Consider the following 24,034-nt stretch of genomic DNA (forward strand, 5'->3'; position numbering starts at 1 on the left):
CCAACCCAACCAGTCTGTGATTATATGACTCCATGTTTCTATGGTTCTATCTCTCTTCCACTCTCCAAAGCAGACATCCTTTCTGAGGGTATTTGCTTTACTCAACCGTGCTACGTTTCAGTGAGAAAGAAGGATGCATGGAGTCACATACCCAGCTTTTGGTCTCATTTGTCCAGACCTAACAATGACAAGAGAAGTTTCACAGTCCAGGATGCCCAGAAGAGCTGCTGGGCAGCCTCTCCACACTGGGAGTTGTCTCTCCAAACCGGGACACCACAGTTGCACCACTCTGGCTCAGAAGTCGTAACAAAGCCTTTTTCTCCTGGAGAAAGCCAATGTCAGTCTCAGACCTGGATTCTTTTCAGTTCTAACAACCCTGGGTCCTAAGAACACCTAAACTGAGAGGTTTTTCCAGTGGGAAGGATGACAAACAGTAGTATGGGTTGCATATTTGTACAGCCCACAAAGGAGGGACAGCATTAAAACCCTGCTATGTTTTAACACCAGTGCTCGATAAGGAAGAAAAAAACAATTTTTAACTGATAATTCAAATATACCTGAGTCATCCCCTCCTTTGCGTAAAAGTCACTTCTAATCCTGACATCCGGGGCAGAGCCCTCTGATTCACCCACATCCCCTTTGCACTCGCTGACTCTCCAAGCGCTGCGATCCCTTTGCTCCAGTCCTGCTGGAGGAGCCAGGCCACACTCTGGTCACTTTTCACCTCCTTACCACAGCTCCCCCAGAAGGAAAGCTGAGCTGCTCCACACCTAAAGGCAGAAATCACCTTGGCTAAGCTGGGTTGGGATCAGCCAACGAGACAGAGGTGTTTTCATTTGCCTCTGCATCATCAAGGCACACAAGACAAGGAGATTCCTCATCACACTGAGCTGTGGAACACAACCAACGCTCAGTTGTGTTGAAGCCTTGGTGCTCATCTCAGCTCCTGCTCCTTGACAACAGAGTGAGCCATGGAAAGTGCAAACACATGCACAAACACATCAGGGACTGGGTCTCAGATCAGCCTCCCTTGAATCGATGTGACTTCCCAGAACATCTGCTTCCTTTTGGAGCAGGTCCCTTTGCTTTCATTGACAGAAGGCTAATTGCTCTCTGGTCACACCTTACCTGGAAAATGTGCCTTTGGGAAAGCACAGAGGATTTTCTGCTGCCTTTTTAGGCCACTAAAGCAACAGGAAGCAAGAGGCAGCCAGCAGTGGTGAGCACATGAGCATCTGAGAACCATTTGAACCAAAATTGCAAGCAGAGTCTGTGATGTTATCCTCCATGTTCCAGCCAAACAGAATCTAAAGGCTTCTGAGGACAATGAACACGGAGGCAGCACAAGCCCCAAACCAAACCATCCCAGAGACCACGGGCTTGCAGCAGAGTATTAGAGGATGGGGCTTGGCAGACAGACACATTTTGGAGTTAATGTGGTTTTCTTGGTGCCGTCACCAGAAAAAGCAGCAAGCTCAGAACCAGCACAGAGCACTCTGGCCACTGTAGGTTTGCCACAGAGGCAGCAACTACAAAAAAAACCCTCCTCTCCTAAACAGGGTAGCAAAGCAAGCAGGCCCTCCCCAGACCCAGGGGTGACACAATCACACATTCTGCCATCACAGAATGGAGAAGGTTGCAAGGGGCCACAGTGGGCCAGCAGGTGCAACCTCCCTGCTCAAGCAGGGTTTCAGGCAATGGCCTTCTGGGCAGAAAGCACCTCAAAGCCTCTCTGCTGCCTTGGGTGGATGCCCTTGTTGCATCCAGGGATGTGTCATGGATACCTGCTGGAACCACCTCTGCAGGAGAAGGGGAATCCTCCCACCTGAGCCCAGGGCTGCAGCCATCTCTCACTCTGTGCCAGACTGAGTGGTTGTGACTGACAGCTGTTCATGTCCAATCCATCTCTGGGAGCCAGTTCAGCCAGGAAAGGCAAGGATCTGCTCCCTGTGGGTCACGGTGGGGCAGAGCAGGACCAGCTGCCCCACAAGTGGAGCCATTTACAAGTGTAAATCATTTTGTGATTTACACTGACAGACTTCTGCTTAGGTACAGACTCAGGAAACAAGCCAGGTAAAGGGGGCAAACATCACCAGAGACCATTTCCCCTCTTTGGTTACAACCATTCAAAACATCTGGACTTTTACAGAGATGCTGAGCCAGCTGAGAGAAGCTTCAAAGCTCTTTGTTTATACTCAGGCACTGCACAGGTAAAGTCTTCATTGCACACAGCCAGAGCACCAGATGGATTTAGTGCCATTCAGTCCAGAGCCTTTCCAGAGGTGCACAGTGCCCTGCAGGGCTGATGTGCAGCCGCAGTCCTGCCCAGGGCTGCCACGCAAGGCCCACACTGACGTGCAGCAGCATCAGCCCAGCTGCTCTCCGCAGCCCCTGGTGCCAGCCCAACCCCATCCCTGCTCTGCACCCCCTGTCCTGTGTCCCCTGCCCTGTGCCAGGCTCCCTCCCTGTGCAGCCAGCACAGCTGTGTGTGTTTAGCTCACCCAGAGTGGCACCGGGGGTGGAACAGTGACCTTTCCCATGAAACCCTATGGGAAACGAAATTCCCTCTTTCAAAACTTTGTCATGTCTCAACTAGCTGCTCTGCAAGTAATTTTTACAAAAGGAGGAGGGAGCTGTCAGCTGAGACCTGTCAGTGACCGAGAGCACAAATCACACCACCTCCCCAAGCCATGGAGACAAAAGCCCTTGGCACAGCGAGTGCCAGCCCCGCTGCTGCGGTGCCAGGCTGCCCAAGCTGCCTCCTCCGAGCAGCCCGGCCGGGACGAGCTGGCAACCAGCGTGACAGCAGCAGGGGAGGGCTAGGAAATCAAAGAAGGGCCATTTCCACGCAGAGCAACATTCCCGTGCCTTGAAGCAAGCAGGAGCTTGTGCCTGGAAGCGCATGTCCCGTCCAGCCTGCCTTGCGAAGGAGCGCGCCTGGGGCTCCCACGCACACCAGCAGAGCCCGAGTGATGGGTGAACATCAGCTCCTGCCCTGGGAGGAGAAGCCTCCCAAAAGCTGCACCTCGGGGAGGTCTGGCTCTTTGCCACCTCTGGCCAAAGCAGCAAGGCTGAAAACCTCTTTGTCTCCATTAGCAAGGACCCCCAAGCACAGAATTTGTAACCTTGGAGTAGCAAAGCTGAGTGATCATAACTGCAGCCAGCACTCTTAGGAGACACTGGAAGACAGAAAAAACCTCTGGCACAGGAGATTTAAAAACAAAGGAGAAGAAAGTATTACCTGCATAGGAAAGGTCTGCGAGGGGATTTCCCAAAACATCGTGCTCAGCCTCTTGTTTCAAAAGCATGTGTTGAACACGGTAAGAAATGTTTCTCTGCAGTGAGAAAAATCCATGCTGAGAAAAATCACCGCCCACAGCTTCATCTGAGCTCTGGGCTGCTGCTCGTGGCATGCTGACACTTCCATATCTTGGAGAGATCTGTCACTTCAAAGTCACACTGACATATGAGGAGTGAAAGGCAGGAACAGCCTCACGTTTGCACACTGCAGCTAAATAAAGCAAGTTGCCAGGATACATTTTCTGCTCTCCAAATACGCTGCTGAACGTGGTCCAGGTGTGCAGTGACATTAGACACAACCACTGTGATGCACCCATTGGTCACTGACAGGCTGAGACCTCTCCTTCCTCTGCCAGCTTCCCTCTGGATTTTGTCCCACTGCTTCCTTCCCAGTTACCTGCACACAGACCATAGAAGCAAGATCCCTTCCGAGCCCTCAAATGGCTTCAGACAATACAAATACCTCAATGCATTCCTGTGTACTATTCCATTAAGGAGCTCCTGCAGAAGTTTGGGAATCTTGTTCTAGACATGTAGAGGTTGGTGGCACAAAATTCTGTTATGGTAAGGAGAGAACATGCCCTTTAGCTTAGACTTTTCCCTGTTTTACAGCTCTCTCCTCAGCACTAAGTACTTGTTTGTAGTTTTTCCCCTTTTTTAATGGGTTCTTTTGGGGGAGATTTATGAACTAAAGGAATTCATAAAGCATTGGAGACCCTCTTCAACAGGTGCCTTAAAAAGCCTTGTCAGTGCTAGCTGGAGGCACCAGCCAAGCCTTTTCCTTCAGGTCAGCAGCTGCAGGGACGAGGTCCTGCTCCTGCAGCGAGCATGGCAGGATGACACCTCGTGGCACTGTGACCCTGAGGTTCATGTGATGCCCCAGACAGGGAATGAGCCAGTTCTGCATCAGATCTCAGCTCTGCTTGGTACAACAGCATCCTTAAATGTGGCTCCAAAACCCAGTCTCAGCACCTTGGCTGAGGTCCCGGTGCCCCAGGATGTGGGTCTGCTCTGAGGAGAGCCAAGGTTACACATTTAGAATCTCTGGAGGTGTTCTAGACTCGACTGGAAATCTCCAGCAAGGGATTTGGGAAGCAAAGTTTCCAGGTGGTGGCCTGAAAGGAAGATTTGATGAAAACAACACAGGCCTCGGTGCTTGCAGAAACTAAAGAATGAGATTATCCAAGGCTTGGATACTTAAATGTGAACTATCTAAAATTCTAAATTTGGAAAACAGTATTCTGAATTATCAAATGGGAAACAAGTTAAACATCTCCTCAAAACCTTGGCTCTCATCCACTACACAATTTACCATGGAAAGTTTCTCCCCTCCTCCTAGAAGGCTCTTCCCAGGCCCCTTCTCCACCCAGGACTTTGATTTCTCTTCACACTGTGCAGTCAAGCTTTAAGCTTGCCCCTTCAGTTCACTCCATTTACTGTCCAGAAACCCGAGAAAAGTGCAGTCACATCCCTTTCTACACATCATGATCTTCCCTCTGTGCCAGACAATTTACTCCAGAATATCTTCTGGCACCTCTCCTGTCTTTTCCACTCGTGTCTTCCCCTTTCTAAGGGCCCTCAGAGGTCACCACAGGGGTGTCTAACAGGTCATTCCCATTCAGAGGAGCAGCCTGTGGTCCCACCACCCACTGCAGCTCTTCACATCTTCTCCCCACATGGTCCCTGTGCTGTGGGGTGGGGATCTGGCATGTCACCAGCCCACATGGGTTAGGACAACTTGCGTGATCCCACCCAGTCAGAAACCTGGGCAAGTGCCTTCCTGCCATCCTTTTCCTCCTAAGCTGGTGCAGGAAGCCAAGGAGTGCTGTTCTCTTCCCTCTGTACCTCCCACAGGTGAGAACTTCCAAAGTGGATCAGACACACCTTTTATGAGCAAAAAAGCCATTACAGGAGAGCCAGTGGTGAACATCCCCCTCCCATTTCTGGGGGTTTGCACAGCCTCATAGTTGACATCTGAACTGGACTAAGAAAAAACAATCAGATGAGATTTTCCAACTCATCCAGTGGCATGGTGTTTACTGCAGGCTGTGAAGGCAAAGGCTGTGTGCCAAACCAGCAAGGTCTGCTGTCAGTGATGAGGTGACACACCCTCATCCATTCTCATCTCTGGGCTCTTGACACCTGTTCAGCCAAAAAAACCTGTACCCAGTCCATGGAATTCTCTCATGCGGAAGGAGCTTATAGAGAGCATTCTGGAGAGGACCAAGGAAGGGCAGAGAGAAGGTGCTGCAGCTGTTCACCGTGACACCACTGTCCAAGAAAGCCAATAACAACTCTCTACCCAATGGGGAAACTTTCTTGAGGGCCAGTTGCAGTGCTCGTCCCAGATGAAACCTTCCTGAAGCAAACCAGGCTCCACTGGCCCCAGTGCTCATTGACAGATTCTTCCAGGATGAATTTCTAGGTGACTTTCTTCCCACACAACACACAAAAGTCAACAGTGCCACTGAAAGAGGGACTTGTGCCCAACCCTACAGAACAATGTCTCAGTCCCTCAGCTGCTGGTGTACCCACTACAGGCCTGTGCAGCCATCTGGGAGGTCACAGAACCCCAGAATGGTTTGGGTTGGAAGAGACCTTAAATGACCCTGTCATGGGCAGGAACACCTTCCACTGTCCCAGGCTGCTCCAGTCCCAGTGTCCAACCTGGCCTTGGACACTTCCAGGGACGGGGCAGCCACAGCTTCTCTGGGCAACCCATGCCAGGTCCTCCCCACCTTCACAGGGAAGAATTTCTTCCTAATCCCTAATCCAAACCAGCCCTCTGTCATTGTCAAGCCATTCCCCCTTGTCCTGTCACTCCAAGCCCTTGTGGAAAGTCTCTCTCCCATGAGACAGAGCTGTAGACATGGGGAGAGGGATGCCGAGGCCAGGAACAGAGACAATGCCATGGACATGCTGGATTGGACTCACAGCTGGATGACAGAGATATTAATGTGTTGACAACCCTGTCAGGCCAGAAGTGCAAGAAAAAGAGATTGTCAGCTCTGCCACTCCTCAGGACAGCTCCCAGTTGTGTTGTTTGCCTCTGCAGAGCCCCCATATGCTCCATTACCCTCTCCAGCCAAGCTGGAGCCTGGGGAAGGCTTTCCTGCATCCTGACACCTACAGAATAACAGCATTCCTGTACAAACCACATCAGTCTGCTGAGAGCCTTTGTGGGGCTGCAGACAGGGAACAGCCTCTCCTCAACCCTAAGGGACCTGCTGTCCCCAGAGCAGACCATCTCCTCCCCCGTGGTGTCTTCTGCTTCCCTCTGCTTCCATTCTCAATGAGAGCATCTCTTCTGCATCTTCTGGCCAGTTCAGGGAGCACTTTCCAGAGCCAGGCACTTGTATCATGCCAGGTTTGTGCAGAATGGGGCTGTTTGGTGTGATCTTCCCTGCTGGAACTTCTGCCTGGGACTGTGGGACTGCTCAAATCCACTTGATCTCTTCCACCAGGAAACCTCTGATTATAAAGTACTTTAAGCTAATTGCATACAAGCGAGTTATAAAAAAAAAATGCAAAATGTTCTCTATAACACAGTTCAGTGTTTTCTACTTTTATAATGTATTTGATGACACCCCCCAGGGAAAACACTCCTGCATGAACAAGTAAGGACACAAGAGGAAAGCATAAGTAGGGCAATCTGGGTATGGATGATAATTACCAGTGCATAAAAATATATCATAAGATACGCTTAAATAACTTCACATGAGGCGGCAGTTCTGGTCTAGCAATTCCTTTACCATGACATAATTTTTGTGCTCATAGGCCAACTGAACGTAGCTAAAAATCTCAGGACCACATGGACCAAGGAGTCTGCAGGGAAGAGTTTGTGTTCTCTCTGCTGTCACGCTGTCATTCCATTGAATTTGGCCCTGGAAACCTGGGGTTAGTTTTCCCTGTGCTGCTCCCTCCTGGCTAGCCAGGCCTCAGTGGTCCATGCCATACTGAATTCCAGATCACCAGATGCTCCCTCTTCACAGCTGACTCCTGCTTTGCCTTGAAATAAGAGATTGATCAAGGCCTGTTTGTATGGGACACGTCTTCTTTTGGTATGAACAAAAGATTCCTGAGCTGAGCTTAAGCAGAAATCATTTATCCAGCCCTCAGGAGTAGAGATTCTCCCCACTGTGGTGCCCTGGGAATTTCTGGAACTCTTTGTGCCCTTTGGAGTGGCTTGAAGGGACACATCCTGCAGTAAAATTTATCACTGTCTCCCTTGCACTGCACCTCATGTGGTACCCAATGAGCAGACACAGCTCAGCATCCGAGGCAGCAGACAGAGCCCTGAGACATCTCCCAGCTCGGCAGGACACGCACAGGCTTTTCTCTCTATCTCTGAGAATGAACTGAGGCTCGTCCTCTGCACAGCTGCCTCCAGAATGCCCAGGAAATCCAATGGGAAGGGGCAGCCTGAGCACTGTGGTCTGCCAGCAGTGGTCCTAGGAAATGCCACCACAGGCTCAGGAGGTCCTGGGCAGCAGACAGAGCTACAGGGGCACTTCAAGAAGGTGGTGGCTGAGCATGTGAATGTTGCAGAAGGCCCAACAAGCAGGCAGGAACCCGAGATCTCCTGGAGGCAGCACACCAGGGAAGCAGATAAGTGTTCTCCCCTAAACTGCTGCACCTGGGATATGGGGAGAAGCCAGGAGCAGAGGACAGGTCTGGAAATGGGGACTAAGGAAAATCAAAGTATTTTGTATGGTATTTTTCCCCACTGCGGGTGCATGTGTCCTGCACAGGGTGAGCTGGTAGGGGTGAAACACAGACATCACCCTACATGCCTGAGCACCACTGCCATGCCCCTCCAACCAAAGCACATATAAAGATGTTCTTCAGGCCTCTGACTGTTTCTGGTATGTAATTGAATGGCTGAGCTGTGCTTTAGCTTGAGGTAAATCCAGCCTTCCTTGCAGGACAGTAAAGTGCTTAATGCAGGTCCTGCCATTTTCTGTTGAGACAAGCAGATCCTCCTTTGTTCCACACAGTTCAGGTTCTTCCCTAAAGAGAGACACAAAATCCTTCCTCATCCTCACACCCACAGTGTAGGGCCCCAGTGCTGGGGAGGAGGAGCTCATGGGAAGGGACTAAAGCAAATACTGAGAGCACCTTGACAACCAGCTGGAGACATCCCACTCTGCTCTGCCAGCTGGGGAGGGGATGTCTAGCAAAGAAACGAGAAACCACATCTTGAGTGCTTTGAACAACTCAAGTTTGAGTTGTTCACCTCCTGGAATAAACAGTAAAGTGTCAGTCCTGGGAGAAAAGGGTGAAGCCCCGACCCAGCTCAGCAGCTCCAAACAGGCCCTTGTCTGGATCTCTGAGCAGTTCTGCCCGAATATTCTGCTGCCCCCAGCCAGTCTGAAAAGCATTTTCTTCCAGAGTCCCTCTGACACTGGGATCTCCCTTCTGTGCACAACATACACAGTAGAAACAGTGGTGGTTTAATCTGTGCTTACCACTCCTATTGTTCTCTGACGATCTGGTGCAATTATCCCAACTGAACTCTCCTGGCAGAGCACACAGTCATTTCTCAAGTGGCTCTGTCTGTTCCCAGTGGGCTACTGGCCCTGTTTGGGAGCATTTTCTCCTGGAGAGGTGTCCTAGGAGCCACTGATGCCCTCGACAGAGCACATGCAGCAGCTCTGGGCTGAGATGGGAGCCACCACTGCTGCCTTGGCAGTGAGGGGAGAGCTCTCCCAAGCATTCCTAGAGCTTCACACCCTGAGGTGGAGAGAAACGAGAATACCATCTTCCTTGACAGCAGATGGAAGGGAAAACAATGAAAATCCTTTCCAGGTGCCCTGCCACAGACAAGCACAGTCCCGTTCAGACAGGAAGCTACACTAGCGACCTGTTAGCCTTGGTGGGGTTCTGGGACATTGTTTGGGTTTTAATAAGTCACCTTGCCACTCTCCAGATTGGTTTGTTTTGTCTTCTTGTGCCAGTAAGCCAGGGGAAAAAAACCCCTAAACCCAAATAACAAAACCTTATCAAAAATATGATCTTTCCCCCCTGGCTTCCTTTTTTAAAGCTGCTGAAATGAGGGGGACCAGCAGGCACCACCACATTGGTGTGAGTCCGTGGTTTGGAAATGAGAAGTGAAGCTGCATTTGCTGGGAGCAGACAGGTAAATGAACTGCCTGAGCAGGGTGCTGCACAACATCTCAGAGCCAAGAGGTCAGAAGGAGGTTGATACTTCATTTTCTATTCTGGCAAAACTCCTGTTGTTATCCACAAGCACATGGTGATTCAGGGCCCGGGAGAGGCGTTCCAGAGAGGATTCTACAACAACTGCTCATTGAATTTCAGATTCCTCACCTTGCAGCAGCCTTGCTGCACCTCCTGCACCCCTGTGATGGAGATCCCCTGCATGCCCTTGCTGCCCCCCATCCCACCCCCCTGGGGAAGGACACAACTCCACAGGTCTCTGCCACCAGCACTGGGGCAGCTTGGGCAGCACAGGGATGAAACCTCACCCTGTTCATTTCTGGGCTGCCATTCCCCCTGAAAGCACAGCCCCCACTGCCCCCCCAGCACAGCCCCTCACTCTCTGCTGCCACATGAGCCCCCCAGCTCGGACACCCTGCACTGGTGGGGGCACTGAGCACACTGCACTGCTCACAGAGATGGAGACAGGAGTACAGCCCTCTGTGAGCAGCAGCAACCCAAACCAGAGGTGTGGGACACAGATTGTGTGTCATGGCACCCAGGCTGGGATATTAAAGGCAGATTAGGATAATTTCACGTGCCAGACACCAGGAGAGACCTTGCAGTCCAAACATGCTTGAACTTGCTGATAAATCTGTTGCGTTCAGTGGATAACCTCCAAAGCAGCAAAAAGCTGGAGCCACAAAGCAAATGCCAGGCCTGATAACAGGCATTTAATATTTATTAGCACAGGGTTATGAGCCCCTCTCTCTACACTTCTAGCTTCACTAAGAGCATCAGCCCTTCTGCAATCCCACCAGGAGAGAGGCCTTTCCCTGGTCAAATGGTTTGTGTCAGGCTGACACCAGACGCCTCCGTGTCTCACGGGAAGGAGCAGTTTTATGGCCAACTGCCAGAATTAGTTTATAACCTGTGGCTGGTACCAGCAATCCCTAGGTCTGACTGAAGGGAAGGTGCCCTGATCTCAGGTCTATGGTTAAGGATGTCAGGAGAACTGCATTATCACTCAGCCTGCTTTGGAGCAGCTCAGGGTATCGTGTTAACCCCTCCAGCTCACACTGCAAAGAGCTTCAGCCCTGCAGTGTGTGGTGAGGAGCTGTGGAGATGCTGGGAAGGGCCTGTTCTATCACTACCCCAGCCTGGGAGTTACAGCCCAGTGGTCTTTTTTTCATCATAGAATCTCCTCTGCAGCTTCATCCTCCTCCCTGGCCCTGGGCAGTGGTTTCTCTAGACTTCCATGACTTGTGCTGGAACATTAAAATACCTACACTAAAATATCAGTCCTCTTTTACACATTTATTGTCATTATTAGATGATCTCATACTCAGTGATGTATGCAGCTAAAGGGGCACTGAAAGCAACTGGGTCCCTTAGAGGGAGAGCAACCAATAAAGGGGCAGAAATTCTCTTTCTGAGGAGTCAGGTTGGGGTCAGATTCACCAGCCTGGAGTCAATGGATCTGAGGGATGGAATTCCTGGTGCCTAGCACCTTCACAGAGAACAAGATCACAGAGACAAAGAAAGTGATGGACTGAAAACTGCAGGAAGGGTTCAGAAGCTTTCAGACAAGGAAAAGGAAAACGGGGAGGGGGGGAATGGTCTAATGGAATAAGAGAAAATCTATTGCATTAAGTCATTCCCTAAATGGGAATACCTTAAATTTGCTTGGCATCCTGGAAGGAGAGTGTATTAAGTGCTCATGAAATAAGAAGAAACTCAAAGTAAGACGACAAGTTCTGCTTCAAGGGATGAATGACTTCAAAGGAAGGAAATCCTCATGGCAAAAGCAGAAGGTGAACATCCCTGGGACAGACAGCTCCATCTCCTGTGAGTCTTTTGCTATGGTGTCACAGATTGGACTTCTAAATCCAGCTGTGGCACACAGGAATTGCACACAGAAGGATCCTGGTGGCACAAGGGTCCCCACCAATATTGCAGTCCCCACTGCATCCAAGATGCACATTGTGAGATATCCTGCAATCACCACTCTCTGGGATACTGGTCTGGATATCCTCTCACTGTGTATCCCGGCCTGGCCCAGCAGGTTGTCAAAGAAAAAGTACAGACAGGAAAAAGAGATGGATTTTTATTATCTCTGATCCCTCCACACACAATAGAGCAGCTTTTCTGATCCACTAACACCAGCACAGCAGCTCATGTCTTTGCTAATCCCACAGAGCTGAACATCCCTGCATTCCAGCCTCATATCCACCACACTGAATTAAAAACAGGAGGACCAATGCAAGAAAAAAACTCCTCCAGTTGTCTCTGTATGGATTTCTTGGATAAAGGGTTTCACCACAGCCCTCCCACGCCAGCCAGAGTCCACAACTGTGCACATGATGCAGACATCTTCATGTCAAGTGTCCTGCAATCCCCCAGCTTGGTTAGAGGGACCTTGAGCAGTTATCAGTGCCACAAGCCTGATGTCAGCATCCTCTCGAGCACTGAGAAGATGAATACAAGGAGCCCAAATATCCTGCAGGTCATCTGCTCAGCACAGGGGAAGGAGCATGGTTTGGTGGGGTGATGTGTGTCAGCTCTACAGCAGCCACTGCATTCCACAGGGTAAACCAGGGAGGGGAGAACTTTCAAGTATTCTTCACACAAAGGATAATAGGATTTAAAAAAATAAAAAAATAAAAAGAGAAGAGGAGACTCGAGGAGAGAAGAGAAGAGAAGAGAAGAGAAGAGAAGAGAAGAGAAGAGAAGAGAAGAGAAGAGAAGAGAAGAGAAGAGAAAAGAAAAGAAAAGAAAAGAAAAGAAAAGAAAAGAAAAGAAAAGAAAAGAAAAGAAAAGAAAAGAAAAGAAAAGAAAAGAAAAGAAAAGAAAAGAAAAGAAAAGAAAAGAAAAGAAAAGAAAAGAAAAGAAAAGAAAAGAAAAGAAAAGAAAAGAAAAGAAAAGAAAAGAAAAGAAAAGAAGAGATTTGAAGTGTTTTCTTGCTAAAAGTCAGCCTTTTAGCAAGAAAAGGAATTTTGCACAGGTAGCTGTAGCAGTAGTACAACAGGTCCAGACAACAGGAAAAGGCTGATGGAGGAGTCCCACAAGCCACAGAAGGAGCAGAAGGAACCTTACATCACTTTGCCAAATGCCCTGGAGATGCCAGCTAAAAATAAACAGGAGAGCCTTATAAGTGATCAGAATTATGATTTACTAGGGGCAACAGATTGTCTGGGAGAACTCCCAGTGAACCCAGAAAAGTATCAGCCTGTTCTGGAAGAATGAGGGATGCTGTCTGTGTGCTGTGAGGACACAGGCATGGGCTGCAGGGAGAACAGAAAGCTCAGGCCTGCAGGAAGTCCCAGCAGTGCAGAGAAGCAGCTCTGGGGACAAAAGCACAATCTGGAGCACACTGAGGAGGATCTGCAGGGACAGGAACACTGCAGACCCACGCTCAGCAGTGACTCAGTGTGGAGGACTGGGGAGAACACAAACATGAAAAGCAACATGGGTGGGGGTGACTGAGCCAAAAGGACTGGGGAGCTTTCAGAGGGGCAACAGAAAAGTTAAAATGCTGATTTCAGAAAGACAAACAATATAAGCCATGAGCTTTGTTATGAATGTCTTGGAAGGCTGAACTACAGGAACAAAAAGCAGCACCAGATCTGCTAGTTTGGTGAAGAACAGCCTTGGGCAAGCTCTCAGGCTGCCAGGACAAGGCAGGAGGAAAAGGAAGGGACCAATAAGCTGAACTATGAGATCCTTGTGGAGTGCAGAAGGGGGAATCAACACCAGGCTGGATTACAACCACCAAGAGCTAAAAACAATCTCACCAGCACAACAGGACAAAACTGAAGGGGCGAGACACTGAGCTCTGGAGGAGCAGTGAGGGTGGAGAGCTGTTCTTAGTCCATGAGTTGAGAGATAGAGACATGACACAACAGCTCTCATGACACAACAGATCTGGAAAGCTCAAATCAGCTGTCTTGGATACATGAAGAAGGTCACAAAGACCACTGTGAGACAACAGCAGCAGCTGGTGCAGCACAGCTATTTATTAGTGTCTACAGTAAGACAAGATTTCACCCTCAGACACAGCAAGAGAAGAGTGAGGGTACTCTTCTGTGGGAAAACTTCCCAATGAGATGTGCATGACAAGCCTGTCTCAAGGCACTGATGCAGGATTTTGGGGTTTGGGCTCCAGACACACCCAGTAGGCTTAGAATGTCACAGAGAGGGTAAATGAAGTGGAAAATAGAAAGAAAATGAAAGGAAATAAAATCTGGGCCTGTACAGATCCTTTAGATTAGCTTTTGTTTTCATAAGCATGAGATGCAAGCAAGGAAGGGTGCAGGAACAAACACAGCTCCTTCAGACAACCCAGCTTTCTGGATAGCCAGGCAAAAGAACTTTGTAGACAAGGAAAAAACAGTGGTTATCACTTCTTGATGTTAGTAAGACTTGTGACATTTGTTTGGTGACAGTTTCCTAGGGTAGCTAAGGGAGTTTCAGTGTCTGCATGATGGGAAGACATCCAGAAAAGACATGTTCAAAGAGCAGATATAAATGGCTTGGTGTTGGATGAAAGATGAATCAAGTGAGACATCCCAGGATGAGGTTTGGGTCAATACACACTGGTCTCACAGCCAGATAACAGACAAGGAGGCAGGTTGATTCACCACATGGATGATGCCAGCACAGAAGAAGATGCCAGAATATCACAGGACAGGTGTTGGATTCAGACCAACCTCAAGGACTTGGGAGATGCAGCCAGGAAAAAAAAATAAGAAATAAGGAGCAAGTGAGTCAGGACAGTCATCCCCATGGGCAGAGGAGGGACAAAGAAGGGTCTAGAAGGAATTGTGGGTCACAGCTTGCACAGGATCCATGTCCATTGATGGACACAGGGGAGGAGGGGCAGAAGTTCCCCTGGGTTTTAAATCACTCCACAGGTGGAGATCCACATCCTCTCTGGGGAAGCTGTGCCAGTTTGACCACTCTCACAACAGAAAAGGCTCTCATTCTGTTCAGATGGAACCTCCTGTGTGCCCATTGCCTCTGGTCCTGTCACTGACACTGCTGAGAAGAGCCCAACCCCTTCCTCTCCGGACCTCCCATCAGGTATCTGTAATATGGATGAGGTGCCCTGAGCCTTCTCTCCTCCAAGCTGAACAGTCCCAGCTGCTCAGCTTTTGCCCATAAGAGAGGTGCTTCAGCCTAAACACTGAGCTTCAGACATTTCCCCTGGACCCAGGGGTTTGTGATTGCTGAAGTCTGATCTTAACAAAAGCAAAGAAGGCAATGAGTACCTCAGCTTTTCCACACCTGTTGTCACCAGGTCCTTGGCAGCAGACCCACGCTGAGCCTACTCTGCCCTTTGCTGTTTAGGTACTGGCAGAATCATTTCTGTCACCCTTCACACTCCTCACCAGATTCAACTCCAGCTCATCTTATCCCTGCAAAATCAGACAGCAGCTCTGTGTTCCTCATCTGCCTCTGCTTCCTCCTCTTGTCTGCTTCCTTTATGTGTCTAGTTCAGCTACAAACTGCTCATCCACGCAGGCTTTTGATTAATCTCAGTTCTATGCCTTTGACTTTGCACATTTGCTGCTTCTTCATGTCCTCACCTAGATGAGGTCTCTTGATGGAGATTAGCTGCATTCACACAGTCATGGAACTCCTGCATTGGGAGGGATTTTCATCAAGTTCAACTCCTGATCCTGCACAGGACAACCCCAACAATAACAGCACGTGTCTGAGAGTGTCACTACTGCAAGCCATGCTGTCTAAAACAAACCTCCAGTCCACCAGCTGGATTTTCCTGATGTCGTGTGGATATTCAGCTCTTCACCACTCTACTTACACCAGGCAATGGGGGCATTTTCCAGTGTGACTGGAGCAGATGGAAAACCCACAAAGGAAGTCACTCAGGGTAGCTGAGCCTCCCCTCTTACCCTGCTCACCCATTTAAAGCCCTGCTGTACAACATGACATGTTTCAACACCTGCAGTGATAAATAGTAGCACAAACCAGGAACAACCACTGGGTCCTGTTTATCCTCAAGTGTTCCTCGGTCACATTGCAGCCCACAATAGCATTCGTTAACAAGTGTTAGAACATGGTTACAAATTGCAGCAAACACAAACGCTCCGGCAGTGTTATTGCAGACTTCATTAACGATGATCCTTCGCATTTCAGCAACAGCCATTCAAGGATCTGAAAACATTTATATGCCTCTGTGAGCCAAGTGTCACGCTCCATGTGTGAGCCAGATGTTCACAACATCATTTTACAAATGAGGGAATGAAGTCCACAGGACTGACTCCAGACCCCTTTCCACCCACTGAGTAATCCACTGCCCACCAACTAGCCATAGGGGAATTGTCCAATTCAAGGCAAGGCAGGACACCACTATGGGCTCTTTGTTTCCTTGCTTTGTCACTTAATCCCTTGCTCCTCATCTTGTGTTTAGACCCTGGGCCTGGGGGGTACCTCTGATGGGCACAGAGACACAGCTTAGCCCTGCTCAGCCGTGCAGTGGTACCAGGATCTGGGAACTGAGAGCTCGGGAAGGAGATCTCCAGCAGCTGCTTGCGTCAGACCAGGCCCCTCACAGACACAGCAAAGCCAGTTAATTCACAGGAGCAGCAAAGCCAACTAAATCCCACGTCCCTGCCACTCCAGCCCTCTCCCCTGCAGGGCACACAGTGCCTGCACTTGGCAGGGCCCCGTCCACCTTCGAAACTTGGCACTTCCAAGAGCCAAAAGGAGAGTCAAGGAGTCATTCCCACTTAGCAAACTGCCTTTTCTGAAGTGCCTCTCCCCCCAGACCCCGCTGGCTGAGTGGCACAGGAGATCCCCTTGCATCACAGAAACATATGTTTATCAAGCCAAAGGTACTGCAGCATCTATCCTACATCCCTCCTGCCAAACCTCTCCACCAGCTGACTCTCTGCATCCTGTCATTTTTTCAAGATTTAGAGGGGTGAAAATAAAATAAAATCACATGCTGCTCCCTCTAGTGACAAGCTGAGCACGTTTAAGCAGCCTGGCCCTGACTTGCAACATCCCTCCAAAAGCTGGTTTTTGGCACAAGAGGCTGCATTTTTACAGAGGGCCCACTCTCCGTCACCTTAGTCTTCCTCTCATGCCTCAGGCACATCAGAACCTACCTGAGCTGCTCTCTCAGAGGCTGCTGCTCTGCACACAGGTCTCTCCAAGCCCAGGAGGCTGCTAATAGGATCTGCAGAGCTTCTCCAGTCACCACTGAAAATCTAGTCTGAGCTGAGAGTGACCTCAAGGTGAAAGCACCGGGCAGCTGCGGTCACCTGAGCGAGGTCATCACGTGGCCACTCTGCAACTGGTGCTCCTTTAGCAAATAAAAGCACATTGGAGAATTGAAAACAGCTATGCAAAAGAAAACTGGGCTCAAACCAGCGTTCCAGCTCCTGCATTCTTTCCAGGGATGGCAGAAAATTATTATACTCAGGTCTAGTCAGAACTAGCTAGAAACAAAAAGGGATAGTACAGGTTCATGGGGAAAAAAAGCAAATTAACTGGGCAAACAACAAAAGGAAGGTTGAAGTTAGCATAACCATCACTTTTCTATTCAGTCTAAACCATCAAGTGGCACAGGTTACCCAGGGCTCCAGCTGAACAGAAAGACCCCAACCACCTCACATCTTACAGACCCTGGTGCATCACAGCTCTGCACAGGGCTTCATGATGGTTTGCCAATGAGGAAGAAACATAAGAACACAGCTGAGGAAGAGGGAGGTCATTTATTTCTTGATATTCCCCACTTTTGGCTGGGGTAGCGTTAATTTTCTTCACAGTAGCTGGCATAGGGCTGTGCTTTGGGTTTGTGCTGGAAACAGCTCTGTGCTGGGCTGTTTTGGGTACTGCTGAGCTGTGCTGGCACAGTGTGGAGGCGTTTCTCATCCAGAGAGATGAGCAGGCTGAGGGTGCACAGGAGTCTGGGACAGGACACAGCCGAGACAGGCAGTCCCAACTGGCACAAGGGATATCCCAGACCATAGAGCAGCACACTCAGCATATGAAGCAGGGTGAAGAAGAAGGGAGTGATGTTCACAGTTACAGCATTTGTTTTCCTAAGCCACCGTTAGGTGTGATGGAGCCCTGCTCTCCTGGGGATGGCTGAACACCTGCCAGCAATGGGAAGCAGTGAATTAATTCCTTACTTTGCCTTGCTGGCATGTGTGGCTTTTGCTTTGATTACTACAACCTTTATCTCAGCCCTCGAGTTATCACACTTTTACCTTCAATTCTCCCCCCATTCCACTGTGGGGAGTTGTCAGTACTGAGGACTCAGCTTTACCTGTCCCTCCCACTGCAAATAACCTGCCAAGGTACCAGACTCTGCTGGCCCAGGGGCTCAGCCATGTGTGGAAGGGCCTGGCAGCCCCTTCCAGAGGTGTCTGGAGCACACACATGCTCCTCCCTGAGCTGCCTGCTCATCCTGTCAGCCGCTCTCCTCAGCCCCAGGTCACGTCCTTGCCAACACCAACCTGAAGCACTCAGCCCTCCCTGTGTGAGGAGCAGTAACACACTCCCCGTCCTTCCCACTCACCCTGCGGGGAGTGCTGGGCCCAGAGAGAGACACAGAGAGGATCCCCAGGGCTGGGGAAGCCTCAGGCACTGCGGGATGCAGCCCCAGTGCTGAGCCAGCAGAGCTGTCAGGGCAGGATCCAGTGATGGGACATGTGGGTGGGTGGAGAGACACAGGCACACACTGGGACAGGCATGGAGAGATCTGTAATCCTGCTGCTGCTCCTGGGAGCTGTGGCAGAGGATGGTGGGGATGTGGGATGTGCTCATTTAATGCCATTTCATTCTCAGCACTACAGATATTTAAAATAAATTAATTAAAATAATCACAGTGCTACAATATCCCGGTGCCAGCTGCAGACAGGGACCTTCAGCAGAGCAAGCTGGGTGTCCCTGGTCCTTATCCCAGGAGCAGGAGCTCTGCTGGGCTGGCTGGGAGAAGTCCCCCAGACTGGGCGAGTGGGTTCAGTGTGACAGCCTGGCAGAGAGAGGAGGGACAATGTGACATGGCCAGCATGTGACATGCTGACTCCCAGACAGACAGGGCTGATGTGGCGTGGACCAGCTCCCAGCTGATGCCTCAGGATGATGATGATGAACTGAGCCCAGGTCCCAGAGGGCTGAGCTCCATAACATGCACCTGCTCCCAGTAAAGCACAAGGGATCAAATGATTCCCAGCAGGATACACGCAGTGCCAAGGCCCTCAGTGACACTCCAGCTCCCAGCAGGACACAGGTGGGACTCCTAGCAGGAGCAGAAGCGGTGTCCTACATGCCAGCAGAACATGTGCAAAAGGCACTGACCCCAGCAAGGCAGAGCAGAGGGTGTGTGGTGTCCCAGCAGAACAGACCAAATCCCAGCAGGACCCTGGGGGTGCAGAGGCTTCCAGTGCAGGACACAGGACATCCCAAATCCCAGCAGGACCCTGGGGGTGCAGAGGCTCCCAGTGCAGGACACAGGGCATCCCAGACCCCAGCAGGACCCTGGGGTGCAGTGACACCCAGCAGGAGATGAGCAGTGCTGTGGCTCCCCGTGTGGCACTCACCAGCTACCAGTGATGCCCTGGCTCTCGCACACGCCAGGCTCTGACTCCCACCAGGATTTTCAGGGCACCAGTTCCACAGGAGACACTCACCCTGCAATGACTCCTGGAGCAGCCAGGTCAGCATGTGGAGCACAGGACACGTGGCAACCACTCCTTCCTGGGGTGACAGGAACAGTGTCACCGCAGCTCCCAGATGCCACTCAGCTCGGGATGGGATGGGATGGGATGGGATGGGATGGGATGGGATGGGATGGGATGGGATGGGATGGGATGGGATGGGATGGGATGGGATGGGATGGGATGGGATGGGATGGAGAGCGGTGCGCGGGTCCCTCTGTGCTCTGCCCCTGGAGTGGGGCAGGCCAGGCTGTGCTGGGGGACGGGGACACCATCGCAGGCTCCCAGTGCCACCTAGTGGGGGACAACAAGCGCTCGGGGGTCACTGGTCCCCCGGCCCCGGGTGCTGTGGGGGCACAGACCTTCCCCACCACCGCCCTGCCTCCGGCAGCCCCCATCCCCACAGATCCCTGCAGCAGCTCAGCACGTCCTGCCAGCTCCACTCCCACGCTCGCTCATCCCTGCAGATTGTGTAAAGCACCACCAAGGCAGGGACAGAGGAATTTACTCCAGGTACAGCTCGTTAATCACATCAAGTCCAGTCCTGCCGAGTCACTGGGTGTTCACCCTGCACAGGGTGAGCAGAGCGCTGGTCAGAGAGCTTCAGCTCTGCCGTGAGCTGCAGCCTCCAGAAACCACTGAGGCCACTCTTGTAAGAAAGTCAAAAGTGTTGCATCTGCTGGGGTGCACACCAATGCTCAATGCATTTTTTCACCTGCAGCTTTCCCTCCTCTGTGTGCATTAACTGACACAGGCAGTCATGCACATTCCAGAGCGCATTGCACTCACATCAGCCAAAGAAAACAGCGGCACAGCAAACAGCTTGTGTGGCTGCACAAGGTTTATTTTATAGGCTTTTTACTCCAGAACAGAGCAGAGAGTCTGGGAGGTGGAAATAGCAGATGTGGCCATAAAGGTGTGGTACAGAGCCCTGTGGAAGTTAACCCAGGGGAAGGCTAAAAAACAGTAACAAATGCAATTTAACATGGGAAGGGGGGGCAGATGTGCAATCTCGCTGCACGTGAGTCCAATCTTTCCCTCCATCTCTCCACCCAGCAGGCGGCCATCAATCTCTTAAGCCATATCTCCACTCATCTACAGCCGTTTAATCACTTAGATTTTCTTCCATTCCATCTGCATCCTCGGGCTCTTCCTTCCACACACATCCCCAGCCTGAAAACAATCCCTAGGATATTAAAGAGAAAACCATGACACCTTGTGGAGTAGATGGAGCCTTCTGCAGATCGAAGCACCCTCATGAGCACCAGTGTTTCCAGCAGGTCTCCCAGTGTAGGACAGCCCAGGTGGTGAAAGCAGATCAAGTAAAGCCCCCAAAAGCTATCAGTTTCCAGCAGATGCCCCAGGTTCACCAATTGATCAATCTTTTCTCAGAGGATCAGCCACCAGATTTTTGTTGGCCTTAATCATGATTAAGCTGAGCATCTCTCCAGGGAGTTTTCCCAGGGAACTCAAATCCCTGCAAAAATTAAATCAGATGCTGGATGCTCTATTATCCACCCTGAAATCAAGGCAGAGGCTCATCATGGTGGTAATCTCAGCTAGGCTGTCATACATGAGACAAGTCAAGAAATGGGGAGAGGAAATAAATGCACAAAGTGAGTTTAGAGAAACAGGGAGGAAGGGGCTAAACAAAAAATCTCCTGCCATTAAGACTATTGGTATAGTCCAGGGGCTGGGAAAATGAACAGGTTGGGTAGATCTCTCCAAACATGAACCCAGTACAAAGCTGAGACACCAGATGAGCAGCTCAGGTATAGTCCAGAAAGGCAAATGACAGTGCCACAGATTTATGGGGTTACAGTCTCCTGAGCCCCTGCTCCCTGGGGCAACTCCTTCTATCCTACAGCAAAACCCCACAGGGTCCCAAGGAAATGCCACCTGATTCCCAGGTCCTTGAGATGTTGGCTCTCCTCCTCCCATGGACTCACCTGCTCCCTCTCACACATCCCAGCTGCCAGCCTACTGCCTATTTTAAAGACAGGAGGATTTGGGATTGGGGCTGTCCAATGAGCTGTGGTTATCCAACAGCACTAGTGTCCTCCAAGAGCTGCCCTCTCCTCCCAGAGCAGCACAGTTTGAAAGAAAGGAAAGAGATGGGGGCAGACATCAATCTCACAGCTGAACTCCTCCAGCTGCTCAGGACCAGGTCATTTTTGTAAGAACACTTACACGAGAGAATGAACAGCTGGGAACTGCCAAGGAGACATTTGGCTGGGCCCCCTCCAGGTCACCAAGCACACACAGGGCAGCAAAAACAGCTCCAGGCACTTGGCTCTGTCAAAATTTGGTGGCAAAACTGAAAAATGTGGTAGAAGATATGTTCATTGTGCAGATCTTGCCAATCTGTCAGGAGATGCTGGTGGTGATGAGCTGCAGAGAGATTTGGGCAGGCAGCGAGGGCAGGTAGGCTCAGTGCTGGCAGGGACATGTGGGGAAGAACAGAGGAGACTGAGAAGATGTGACCATAACAGGGTTTACACTGTCAGAAAGGTGTGTTTAGGGTGGGATTATCAGGTCCTAGAAAGGGATAGTGAGACCCCTCCCTGATTCTGAGCAGCCCAAATGGTCACAGCAATCAAGCCCTGCTGGTGCACAGCCTGTCTCCAGGACAGAGAGAATCAAGAGAAATACATGAGGCCAGAGTGAAGCTTTGCAGGACCTCCAGGCCAGGTAGCCCAGCTGGCCTCCAGTGCTGCAAGCTCAGCAAGGCCTGCAGCCCTTGGCAAAAGCCCAGAGGGCTGGGCCACCATGCCTGAATATGACAGCTGGCATCTGCATGGAATGCAGAGTCCCTCAGCATGGCATACCATCTAAATCCCAAAACAGCTATCAAAATTGTACATCTGGCTCTAGAGAGGCTTTGAGGCTCTTGGGGAATGAAGCAGGTGAGCCCAACAGAAGGAGGAAGGTGCTTCCCCCCTGCTGGACAGCGAATCCTTGTCCCTGCATCAAAATAAGTTTGGGATCTCAAACTAGACCCCTGCATGGACACTGAGGGCACCTCAGACCTGCATGCCCAAGCAGTCCAGGGCAATGCTCCTCAGGGAGACAAGAGTATAAGCTAAGAGGGGCTCAAACAACCCCCTCTGACATGTCCTGAGGCATTGCTGAGCTCCCTCTGGATATGCCTGCACTGCCCAACAGCTTTGGTCCTTCTCTTGCTCTAGTTGCAATTAGCAATGTTTTATTCTTGCCTGTTGAATGCTGAAGACCTGCTGCCAAGGTAGGTCCTGGCTCACTGCTTTCTGAGCATCAAGTCAAAGAAATCATGAAGAAAACTGCAGCTCAGCTTGAAGTGTATTTTTTCTAAGCATCAATCACTCCCTATAATTAATTAGATTCCTAAAATACACAAGAAACTAAGAAAAACAACAGCCACAAGCTAAGATGACTGCACTCCATCAAAAAAGCTTTTATCTCTATGCAATGAATAAATAACTCTGACGTAACTACACACAGCAGTTTTTCATCAGATGTCTCAGTATCAAACTCTTTCCAGACCTGCTCTGACACAGCTCCCGGCAAATGTGTCGATGGAAAACCACTGGCCACATTCACAAGTGGGTCTAAAATCTAGCACAGGAATCCAGGAGGAACTGTTCCCAAGACCTATCAACACCACCGCCTCTTCCTGCAGCAGTGCCACCCTGCACCCAGCACCCCTGTGCCCCACAGATGTTTTAGTGGATAGCCTCCCCCTGGAAAGCCACACACTGCTTTTTCAAGGACAAACAAAAGGTCAAAAGCTGAACGGATATTCCCCAAATCCCTCAGACATCTTGAGGTTGAAAACAAAACACTGAATGTTCAAATACAGCTTTCTCAGGTGAACGGCCAGCAGGGTCGGTCTGTACCCAAAACAGCACCAGCCACTGATGGACACTATTCATCTCCAGATTCCTGCTCAATTGAAGGCAGGATCCGGTGGTTTCGTGTGCCTCCGGCCGCAGGGCCCTGCGAACAATTAAACAGGCTATTTCTGCCCACACAATCGGCCCTTTGCAGGGAAGGCTCTTTCATATCAGGCCCATATTGCCATTGCTTAATCAGGCCGAGATTTAAGGGAGCCCGCTGCGAGATGACACAGATTGCTCCCTCCCTCGGGAGCTGGCGAGCACCACGGTCAGTGTGTGACCAGCAACCCCTGCAAACAGAGTCCCTGCAAAACACAACCCCGAGTCTTCCTCTCCCTGCTCCTGCCAGGCCTGCACGGGCCTGCACGGGCCTGCGCCGGGCCCAAGGGCTCTGTCTGCTCAGCCACCCCACAGGTTTATCCCTCAGAAGCACAGAGGTGGGAAGGCAGGCAGCAGCGGGGGAACGTGGAGATGCTCACACATCCCTCCTGCCTCCCATGTCAGCCCCGGACGCGGAGCCTCGTCTGGGTGCGGGTGGAACCATCTGCTCCGTGTCTGGCAACTCCAGGCAGGCAAAGGGCAGGGCTGGCTGCCACGGCCAGCCTGAGCAGGGGAACACTGGCCTGGGGGCACTGCCAGCAGGGACGGGGAAGAGCGTGGATGGAGCCCATCCACCAGGACACGGCTGGAACACGGCACCAGGATCAGTCTGAGCAGTTCCAGAGAGCTGAGATCTTTCCATCCAACCTCTTCAAGACCTGTGAAAGACTCGGTGCTGGTGAGGGATTGTGCCTCCCAAGGGTGTAATTCTGCTAAGGCTCTGGATTTACCTCCTGGCAGGGTGCTAAGCAGTTTGCCTCCCCACATGGACTGTGCATGGGGTCCTGCAGCCTTGCCCCAGCTGGGGTGTTAAAGCTCCTGTAATGTGCAGAAATCACATTTGTGATTTCTGGGGATTTGGGCCCCAGACAGCCCTATCTCCAAACCTCCTTCCACCCCAGCACAGAA

At 50.8% G+C, this 24,034-nt stretch overlaps 1 protein-coding gene and 1 long non-coding RNA gene across 5 annotated transcripts in view; both read right to left on the bottom strand.

Moving 5' to 3' along the window:
* Window positions 1–24,034, bottom strand: part of NRG2 (neuregulin 2) — a 151,203-nt gene that overhangs the window by 104,322 nt on the left and 22,847 nt on the right. The window lies entirely within an intron of this gene.
* Window positions 19,975–23,660, bottom strand: LOC147650401 (uncharacterized). Its single transcript, XR_015276702.1, has 2 exons — window positions 21,342–23,660; window positions 19,975–20,337 (listed from the first exon to the last, which is right to left on the bottom strand). It is a non-coding gene; the product is annotated as an uncharacterized LOC147650401 (long non-coding RNA).

This window comes from Cyanistes caeruleus, chromosome 15, assembly GCF_971803275.1.
Source record: "Cyanistes caeruleus chromosome 15, bCyaCae1.hap1.1, whole genome shotgun sequence".
NCBI classification, from domain to species: Eukaryota; Metazoa; Chordata; class Aves; order Passeriformes; family Paridae; genus Cyanistes; species Cyanistes caeruleus.